The sequence below is a fragment of the Sciurus vulgaris genome, assembly GCF_902686455.1.
Source record: "Sciurus vulgaris genome assembly, chromosome: 4".
Classification (NCBI taxonomy): Eukaryota; Metazoa; Chordata; class Mammalia; order Rodentia; family Sciuridae; genus Sciurus; species Sciurus vulgaris.
In genome coordinates, this window is record NC_136464.1 from 77,955,844 (window position 1) to 77,967,072 (window position 11,229).

The 11,229-nt window shown below is 38.9% G+C and overlaps 1 pseudogene across 1 annotated transcript; it reads right to left on the reverse strand.

The window, feature by feature from the left end:
* Nucleotides 1–9,373: 9,373 nt before the first annotated feature.
* On the reverse strand, nt 9,374–9,977 carry LOC306659400 (calcineurin subunit B type 1-like; annotated as a pseudogene). Its single transcript has one exon. The product of its transcript is annotated as a calcineurin subunit B type 1-like (transcript).
* Between the last annotated feature and the right edge of the window lie 1,252 nt (nt 9,978–11,229).

Here is an 11,229-nt window from a genome sequence, read left to right on the forward strand (position 1 = left end):
ATAACCCTTGCCCTTGCATTTAGCTGAGCTCAGTCTAAGAGTTGCATAGCACTGAACTGACTTGAACAACAGATTGGGAGTGAAATTCACCAGGCTGAATTTCTAAAGTGATCAGGAGAATGATGGACTTTCTGTTAAAAGGTGCATTTTCTAGTAAGTTCAAAGGTGTACAGAATTCTATACAAATAATTGTGTTCTACTCAGCTCACTCTGTGCAGAACCACATTCCAATAGCTTATGGACTTCCTGGGACTGTCTAACCCTCTTTATACTGCCCCTCATTGTCCTCATGGTCTCTTTCTCATAATTACATGGCCAAAATAATCATTGTTATCACTATTTTCTGATTTCTACTTTATTTAATAATTCTCTCCATCTTCTAAATGTTCTGAGAAAAATCTCAATCATATTTTAATTCTATCCTCCATGTACTTCCTACCTGATCTTGTAGCTAACTGTAGCTATAGACAAATATTCTACCATGATAACACTCACTGTAAATTCATGATTTCTAACACCAATTGAATCCTATGTGCCCCCTACCCAGTTGCCCTGATGCATGTTTTTCTCCATTTACTATCAGATGCTCCCAGCTAATAACTTCAAATATGATCTTCTTTTTAAAGCTTCAATATTTTTCTTCTCATTCTTCACTCTTCCTTTTTATTTTATAATCAGCATTTAACTTCTTAACTTTTGCAAAACCAAACCTTACAACCTACTTATACCAATGATCACAAACAGTGGCCTCTCTCTAGGTGAACTGTCTGAGTTTTCTTATAAGGCTAAATCAATTACTTATGCACTAGATTTTCCTCCTGTAATGACTCAAGGACATTTCTCCAGCAGCTCATGTAATCTGATATATCAGTTTTCTTGCTCTATTTAATCATTTTTAGCAAGATGCAAACATATTTCATCTAAAAAAATAATTATCCTTGACCCAGTACCACTCCAGTCATCCTCCATTTGTATGCTCAATGCCCCTAAAGAACAAAATTCCCTGAGCAATACCTTCAAATGCCCTATGAAAGAAACAAGATTTGTTTCCAGTACCATTTCCTCCTTTTAGGTGCACAGGAAGCAGCATTTCCCAGCATCCCTTGCAGTTGGGATGGGAATAAATGATCTGGCTCAAGTAATACAAATGTGAGCAAATTTGGTGCAATGCATCAATATACAGCACTTAGGTGTCCTCTGTGCCTCATCCACCTTTTCTCATAACCCCATCAAAGATGAGTGTAGGCTCACCATGCTTGTGAAAATGGAACCAGTAGACAGACTTGACCTGGAGGGAGCTGTACACGAAGGGTCACAGAGGAAGGCTTTCCATAACCTGAAGGCATGCACTCTACTGGTAACTTGAGGCTCTAGGATATAATGATGCAGGATGTAGTTTAATATTGACTCCCCACCATTCTGTTTCCATGAAACCGTATTCTCATCATCTCTTTCTGCAGATATCCAGCTCTTCCTTTTCATGGCTCATTTGGTTATTTGCTTTAGAACTCTGCCTACTGATGTGATTCATGATCTATCCTGACAGGTAAATATCCAACAGACCTTCTCTCTCAACAAACTTCAGGCACACATTTCCAATTTCTAGAAGATGTTGATCTGCCATTTTGATTGTGTTCCCTCAATCTGGGTAAATTTATAATAATAATCTGCCAAATGGTTTTTTCTCCTCTTTTGTAATGTTGATGTTACATTGATTTTCCTTCAAATCATTAATTTCACATGGCTGACATTGCAATAACTTTCAGTTTCCTCAAGGATTCTTTTGACTGGTCATCAACATGATCTCATAAATTTGAATAAGTGATCCCAAAAGGTGTGTGTGTGTGTGTGTGTGTGTGTGTGTGTGTGTGTGTGGTGTATATATAAGCACATATATGTCTTGTTTCTCCCATTGGAGATGTCAATTCCTTATTCTTCAGCCAGCCTTCTTAGAAATTGAACACCTGACAATGCAACCACAGAAATCACTATGGAGAACTTGATTCCTTTCTTCAGTTGCCTGTAGTACTTTCAAATGTATTTTAGCATCTTCTATTTGTTCTGATATATTCCCTTTTTTATTCCAAAGTCTATACCATAATTTCAGTACTATATATCATTTCTTCTTCTTTCTGTTGGTGGTTTTCTTTCCCCAGTGTTTCACTATAGTGCAAAGGATATTACTAATCACAGGTTTGGCAATATCCAGAACTTCTAGCATTTCTTATTTTCCATCATTTACATTGCAGAATGAATGTTTACATTATATTTTGCGAAGTCTAGTGTTGAACTTCTACTGGCATATTCCCTGTCTTCCTTTACAGAAGGACTTTCTTCAGCTAACACAAAAATTCAACATGAAACCAAGGGAACTTTGAAAGACTGAGCTATCAGTGTCATTCTCTACCATCTCCCAAACGATGCCCAGGAAGACTTGGCCTCACATCATCAGGTACTTTTGCCATACAATGCTTCAACTTCTGTATATCCAAACAGTACAGATCCCAGACAGGATGAGGTTCCTCCTTACTTGTCCAATCTGATATAGGGCCCTCTGCAGCTATCATAGCTAATGGATGATCAGACTTCTTGCAGGATTCAGATTCCAATTATACCTTGATCCCCCTGACACAAAGAATTTAGGATACACACTCCTCTGAAGACTCTGGCAGATGCTTTGCTAAGGATAGTTTTGACCAAGATTCAGGTGAGAAAATTGTATAATATGCAGTATAGTAGGAGGGATATGCCTATTCTCAAGACCAAAGACTCTTTGCCAAAATACACAAGGCTTTACTCTTTTACCCTGAACTAAAATTCTTCACTGCCAAATCTGGGGATATCATTGACCTGTCAAATCAGCTGCTGATTAGATGACAGGCAAGAGTTCAATACTAAATGCCACCCAGGACATCAACATGGAAGACTGTGAAGAGGTAGCGGCACGGGGATGGGACTGACAATCTAGCTGAAGAGCTTGAAGACCACAGTGGCTCAGATAATATGGGATGAAAGTGAGAGATTGTAGACTGACCCATTTCCTTGTTACTATGTTTGCTATTAGTCCAGTCCCTTCCAGAGACCTGCATAGTCAGGAAAAACTGGATATGGAGAGGTCTAGTCCTGCTGAAAAATCCAATCCACAAACTACTCCCCTCCTCTACCCAAATATTAGCTAGTATTTAATTGAAGTATAATTTATTGAAACCATGAAGTAAACTTTAACTTTCTGCTTTAACACTGTTAAACAGAAACATAAATGGAGAAAAATAGTTTTCTATTTCAAAATGTGTCTGTAAACTAATTTGCTCACAGAAAATGTTGTATTGGTTAAAGAATAGTAGGCTGAAAATAGACATTAAGACCAATGGAACAGAATAGTGAAGGCACAAAGACAAACCCAGAAACCTACAGCAGTCTGATATTTGACAAAGGTACCAAAAATGATGCTGGGAAAACTGGATAGCTATCTACATAAAATGAGATTAGACACATATCTTTTATTCTGCACAAAACTCAAATCCAAATGTTTCAAAGACTTAGGAATTAGACCAGAAACCTTCCAATTGCTAGAAGAAAAGATAAGATCAATACTCCATCAAATAGGTGCTAACTTCCTTAACAAGATCCCAAAAGCACAGGAAAAGCCAAAAATCAATAAGTTGGATGCCATTTTCTTTGCTCTTCATAGCAAAGAAAATGATTGAGAGCATGAAGAGAGAGCCTGCAGAATGAGAGAAAATCTTGTTCAGCTACTCTTCCAAAGGGGATTAATATCCAGAATCCAGAATATACAAAGAATTCAAAACACGCCAAAAACCTCCAAATAAGCCAATCAATAAATGGGGTAAAAGAACTAAACAGAAATTTCTCAATAGTAGAAATAGTCAATAAATATATTAAAAAATGTTCAATATCTCTAGCAATCAGGGAAATGCCAAAAAAAAAAAAAAAAAAAAAAAAAAAAACTACACTAAGACTTCATCTCAATCCAGTCAGAATATCAATGATCAAGAATATAAACAATAAATGCTAGTGAGGTTGTGGGGAGAAAGGAACACTTGAACGTTGTTGGTGGCACTACAGACTAGTAAAACAACCAATCTGGAAAGCAGTTTGGAGATTTCTCAAAAAATGAGGGATGGAACCACCATATGACCCAAATATTCCATTCCTGGGTACTTTCCCCCAAAGAACTAAAATGGGCACACTAAAGTGACACAGCCATATCAATGTTTGTAGCGGCACATTTCACAATAGCTAAATTATGGAAGGAACCCAGATGCCCATCAATACCTGAATGAATTAAGAAATTTGGTATGTATATACGATAGAGTTCTACTTAGCCATTTAAAATAATAAAATTATGGCATTTGTCAGTAAATGGATAGAAATGGAGAATATTATGCTCAGTGAAGTTAGCTAACTCAGAAACTCAAAGGTCGAATGTTTTCTTTTATATGTAGAAACTGGAGTAAATAAAGAAAAGGAGTAGGGAAGGATAAGACTAAAAAAATCCAATCAAATAAAAATGATAAGCAAAAGGAGCCTAGTAGAGGAAGAAGAATAGGAGAGGCAAGGAAAAAAGGGGGGATAGAAAGGGGATTATGAACAGAATCTATTCTCATGTATGTATGAGTTTGTCAAGATGAACCCAATTACTATGTATAATCATAAAGCTCTCATTTAAATTTTTAAAAATAAAAATAACAAAGAACAGTAGACTAACTTGTCAAATAAAAATCCATTTATATTTCTCAAGAGTATAATGTAATGAGAAAAATGTAAAATAATCTCAATTTTCTAAATCTGTCCTAAAACATTACTAGTCAGATGTAAGAAAGTAAAATCAACTGCACAAAAATATTTCTACTGTAATACAACATACACACACATATATACACACACACACATACAACTCAAAGATTTTTGAGGACAAATTTAGTGACTGGGAATTATTTTGGTGTTTCAGAATTTTGACTACTAGTATTACATGGAGGTTGAATAAAACCAAGAAGTAACACACCCTATACTTTTTTGGATGAGAGTGTCCAGTAAAAAAAAACAAAACTGAACAAAACAAACAAAAACTCATGCCATGGGAGATGAATAAAAAGGACAACCAAGTTTTAAGAAAGAAGATGACTGGCGCATGCACCAGATCTTCTTTAGAAAGAGTTGAAGAAGAATACAATTTCTTGCTGGGAACTCCTATTGGGGTTTACAGTAAGCATCTTATTCAGGAAAAGAGGAGCAAACGAACAAAGAGATGAAGGTACTAGAGCAGGAACAGGAGTAAGGAGAAGGGACTCACTGGGAGGGTATGAATGGATGATTCAGGGACCTCCTATCTCAGAGGAAGCACCTGCTCATGAGCAGAGAGGTCAGGGAACAAATTCTTTACCGAAATTTTGATTATCAAATTCATGGGGATACATCTCCAGAAACTGAAGTTGAATTTTTCTTTCCTTTATTTCAGGTCTGAAACTTCCTGTATAGTAATAATGAGATTTTGTTCAGTCTCCTGAGGTCTCAGTCTTCAAGGGCTTTCCTTTCCATAGATAGAATGATTATTTTCAGTTGTACTTTGAGATCTTAGAATCACTTTCAGTGTATCTCTGACTATTTTCATGGCTCATCAGGTCACTGGCTTCAGAATTTCCACATCTTGCTGTAAATCAAGATCTATCTTGACAGGTAATAAACACAAATATTCCATTTCTTTTTGATGATTCTGTTCAATCATTTCATTTTCTCCCTCCTCAAAATATTCACCTGCCCCCTCGATGGAAAGTTCTTTGACCTGGGCACTTCTGTTATGTCCTCTCAGGCAAAAGTTCATGTCTTTGACAATGCTATTATAAAATAAATCTTTTCCTCTGTCGTGAATGTTTAAATATATACTTGATTTTGCAGCAACTTCCAGTTTCTTCCCAGATGCTTTGACCCTGTTAGCAGCATGATCTTCATTCTCTGGTTCTCTTGATTCCATGTTCTCACCCACATCCTTTCTTTCCAGGAGACCTTTCACTTCTGTGGTCTTGAGCCACTCTTCCTGTACAGACATGACCTGACTCTTCATACAGGACTTAAAGATCACTATGGACAGTCTGAGTCTTTTCTCAGATGCTGCTAAACATCTTAAACATGATTTCATTTCATGTTCCTCTGTTTTGATGGCTGTGCGTTCTTCGTCCAGAGCGTGGATCCTTCTTGCTGTCCAGGACATCCTCTCTTCTTGTTCTGAACATTGACGTTTTTCTTTTCTCCCATGTCTTACCACAATACAGATGATGCTCCTCTTCACAGGCCTGAACACATCCGAGTCATCAGCCACTTCTGAGTTTTCATCTTCTTCCAAACTAGGATGAAACTGATCAAGAGAATTACTTTTTACTAAAGCTACTGCTGAACTGCTACTGAAAGGTTCTTGGTCTCCCTGTAGAGAAAGTCTTCTCTGAACGTCCTGAAACAATTGGCATATAAGCAAGAGAACTATGAGCACTTGAACTATCTCAACGCACTCCATTATCTCCCACTGAATCCAGAAACAGTGAAACTCAGTTTCACATCATCAGGGACTTCTGCCATGAAATCCTCCATTTTTTCTTGTGTTGATAAAAGTACCTTGCCTCAGTAGGATAAACTTGCTCTATAGTAGCCTACTCTTATACAGAGGTGCCTAGAGACACTATGGTTACTCACAACACACCTCACCATGGATATGATTATTCTGAGTTCTAACTGGAACCAAACCTGCACCAAGGAACAGGGTAACCATACCAATCTGAGGTCAGTGGAAGAGACACACTCTCCAACTTATCCTTGAGCTCTTTGTTCCCTTGAAAGAAATAGGTATTCATTTTCTTTTGAAAAAAAAAAAAGTCTTATGATCACTTTTTATTTCACAGAGATATGGAATGAAGATAAAATCTTCTCTGGATGACCTTTGAAGCCAATGTATGGAATGGAATTTTAAACTTTGAGTCATCCTGTAGGGACAGTAGAAAGTCCCTGGGCCCTACCCTATCACCATCTAGTAGGAAAAACATTGGACAGTCCTGTAGTCTGTTGCCTATGTTATACGCGGTCTAAAAGGAAAGGCCCTTTGAGGAATAGACATGACTTTCAGTCAGAGTGAACTTGAGGGACATGGATGGAGAAGGGAAATCCTAGGCCAAAGGAACAGCTTAGGCAAATGATCCTGACCCTCAGTGATGATCAGTGTGCGGTTCACAGACCCTGGAGCTTCTCAGGCATTGAGAATCATGTAGATGACAGGTTCAGCTCCTAATGACCTTTTCTGGGCACACTGTCCTCCCAGGTGTGGGGCTCTGTCTCTGAATCTCAGAGTCCTGGGCTCTCAGCTGAGGCTGAACTCACCCCTCAGTGATTTGGTATCTGACAATCTGGTAGGAGGATTGGAACTCCTGAAACAGTTACCCTCTGGTCTGGTCTCTTGAGTTTGATACCTAACTCTTTAGTCCTGGTTTTGGTTCTAGCTGCTGGAATTGATCCTGGGGGCAGTGATCTTGGTTTTTTCTTTCTTTTTTCCAAGTTACCAAATTATTTTATTTTCTAATTCATACAGTATGAAGTTTTCTAAAGATCCCATAACAGGACGTATCATGCATAAGAAAAACTAAACATTCAACGTAAACTATCTCCTCCCCTATCTACCCTACACACAAACTAAAAAAGAGGGAAAAAAAGGGGGGAAAGAAAACACTCATTCCCCAGTAAGGAAATAATGTTTGCACTATTTTTCTGTAATGCCAGCCAAGATATGCACAAGCCAGAGAAATAGAAAGCATTTTGCTAAAATATTTGTAACAAATAATTAAGTACAAAAAATTCACAAAAGACTAGCTCCCTCTTGAAGCAGGAGCACATGGCAGTTGACACTGGAACAGATCAATCACTGGCTGGGGATTGTAAACCACATACTGATCCAGGAAGAAAGTCACATATGGTGGAAATTTTCAGTTTGAACCATTATAACATTTCCAAAGTTTGGCAAAAATTATCTTTTTAAAATTATGCAAAATTATGTAAACAGAGGTATATTTTAAATCAGTCTACATGCAACAACTCCATGTATTACAAAACCTGTTTTCATTAAAAAAACTATATAGGGAAAGACTAGTGTCATATAAGCTACCAAAAATGTTTTTCTTCCAGTCAATAGTGCCTTGCAGAAAAGGGAAAGAATAACTTCGAGTGATGGAACATGATACCCTACTTTTATATCACAAAAATTTATTAATTTACCATCAATTACCAATTTTATGGGCAAAAAAAAAAAAAATCATGCACTCCCTATACCTTGGGGTAAAAAATTTACTCAGTATCAATTTAGATAAAATTTTGCTCTTCTGTAGCATATAGATTAGCAAGATTTCCCCATTTAAATCACAAATGTGTGGGATGTTCAGATGTATATCTGCACATTAATATCACCAGTTTCTTAGATTAGCTGAAAGTTTTTTGAAACACAGAAGGGAAATTCATGATTCAAACAGGACTTAAAGAAAAATTATTCATCCATATATAATATAACAAACGGATATCCTAAGCAGTTACATGATTACTTCAAGTTCTCTTCATTATGTAATGCAAAAGAGAAAAAACCATGATTGCCTCAGAGAGCTTCTGGCCTTTACGTATAAACCACAACTGGAAAATTACGTTTACTGAGGGACATTTAATAAATGTAATGGCTCCTAGACACAAAGTTATAGAAGGAAGCAGCCATAACCATAATGTTAAGCAGTCACTATATGAACACAAGAACGAGCTCTTGGCAGCAGCACTGAACTATATTTCTTTTCAGCTAGAGATGAACTGAAAACTGCTCAACAATGAGACCCAGTCCCTGGAAATATATGCACAGGAATACATAAAGTTATTGACTCTTTCTTACAAAATTGTAATTAAAGTAAATAATAGGACATTAACAAATGCTTTGTCAATCTCTCAAAGGAGACAGCACAGGAAAAGGAAACTAGCTGGTCTAACACACCGCTCAAATTGTACAATCTTCTATCGACCCAAAAACTGGAAATAAAAGTAAGGATGTTTTATGTTCTGCTTGGCACTTTTGTGCTCTATCATTTTGTTTCTGAATCAAGTATATTAAATTAAAGCCAATCTATTACATAAATACAAAGCTACATATGTATATACTGATATTTTCTTGTTACAAAAGATGAAGAAAAATAAATTAAAAAATCAACCTGTTTCCTTTCTCCACCACATGGATATGCTCTTTTCATGTTTCTGTCCTTCAGACTGTAAAGTGCTACACTGAGTTGAGAGAAGAGTTCAATAACAGCTGCCTTCATGAGGGTCATGTTGGAAATGTGATTTCACAGAGAAAAATACTTCCACTTAAATACACAAAGATCATTGCTGGATGTCTTGAGCAGATTTTCAGAGATGGAGAAGAAAGTAACAGTGGTGGATGCTACTCTCCAGAGACTCGCACATCTACCACCATCTTTTTGTGGATATCTAGGCCACCTACAACAGCACAGAATTCTTCAAAGGATTTTCCTCCATCTCCACGCTTATCTTCATTTATTATAGTTTTGTCTACACTTTGCTATAACTGTGTATCTTTCAAATTGTTCCCAACCATCATGTTCAACTTCCCCACTGGAAATACAGCCATCTTTATCCATGGCACAGATTCGGAAAGCAAACTTTAACTTCTGCTCCTATCTCCTTTGACACTGACTTGAGAGACTCCCTCAATAAACTCTTTAAAGTCTACTTCTCCATTCCCATCTGTGTCAAATATGTCTATTACTCTTTGTACTAAAGGATTCTGTTACTCTGACAGAAACATGAACTCTTCGACACTCAAAGAACCAGAATTGTCCAAATCCAGCTTCTTAAATCTCTTTCCCAGCCTTCTAATTTCATCAACATCAAAGTGAGCACATGTCCAAAGGGCAACTTGCCTCATTTCCCATTTTGCTTGCAGGTCGCCAGCTAGCTCGCCCGGTGAAGTGTGGGTTCTGACCGGCTCCACAAAAGCTGCGGCGCCAGCGGCCCAGCTGCGTCCCTCGGACGCACCAGGGAGGTGGAAGGCGGCGCCTTGGAGCTCATGCGGGCCGGGCCAACGAGGGAGCAGGCAGGGCGGGGAAAAAGAATTAAGGTCGAGATTCAGAGAGAGAGCCTGAAGGAGAGAAGGCGGGGAGAAAGGAGAGGTGGAGAGGTAGAGAGAAGGGGAAAGAGGGCCCAGAAGACAGGGCGGCTTGGGGGGCTGCAGCCTGCGCTCCCGCGGGAGACTGACCTGCAACATCCAGGTACAAAGACCCGATGCGGGTGGGGGTGGGGTGGGGGTGGGGGTGGGGTGGTGGGGAGAGAGCGAAGCTTAGCAGCGCGGGGTGGAGGGCCGTGATCTTGGTTTTCTAGAGAAGATACACACCTTTATGCTCTGTGAATGGGTCTTAAATTAAAGAGCCACTGGCTTTGCTTGAAGTTTGACCTTGTGGCTTGTGGCCTGTATTGGCAGCTGGGCTCTGGCTTCCAGGAGGTTGGCTCATTTATTTGAGCTTTTCCTTCAGTGATGCACAGAGCCAAGATGCTACAAGTTTAACGAAGCCTAGGTTTTTCTCTTCCTATCGGTTTTCTTGTTCAGGTTCTTGTTCTGTGCACTGGGGTTGGAACCTTGAGTCCCAGGCTCTAAGTTCAGGACATGAGTCCTCTTATCTGGTCTTTGGGGTTCAGTGCTGGACCCAGAACTCAAAGTTCAGCCTAATTCTGGGGGGATCCTGTCAAGGTGTGAGAGGTGGGGAGACTAAGTATAAAAGAAGATGATAGCTCAGGACTCTTAACCAGGGAGATAACAGGAACCACTACATCAGTATCTGCTTGGTAGACCAGGGGACCAGGTCATGGTCTTCTCCCTCCTGAACTGGATGACTTTTAGAAGTTACCTTACCTTCCTGAAAAGAGACTGCTCTTTACTAAGCGGTTGGTCTTCTGAAATAACCTCACTTATCTGAGCCTCAGTTTTCTTATGAGGATCTGAATAGCACACACATGCACGGAATTCCTGTTTGGTTGACAAGCATGACTATCTTGTCCTAGCAGCTTTATTTTGAGAAAGCATGCTCCTGCCAACCTCTCCAGACCAGGGCCAACCTGTGGGACTTCCAAAAACACACTTCCAATAACACCCTAGAGGAAGTACTACCCTCATCCCCAACCAAGGGCAAG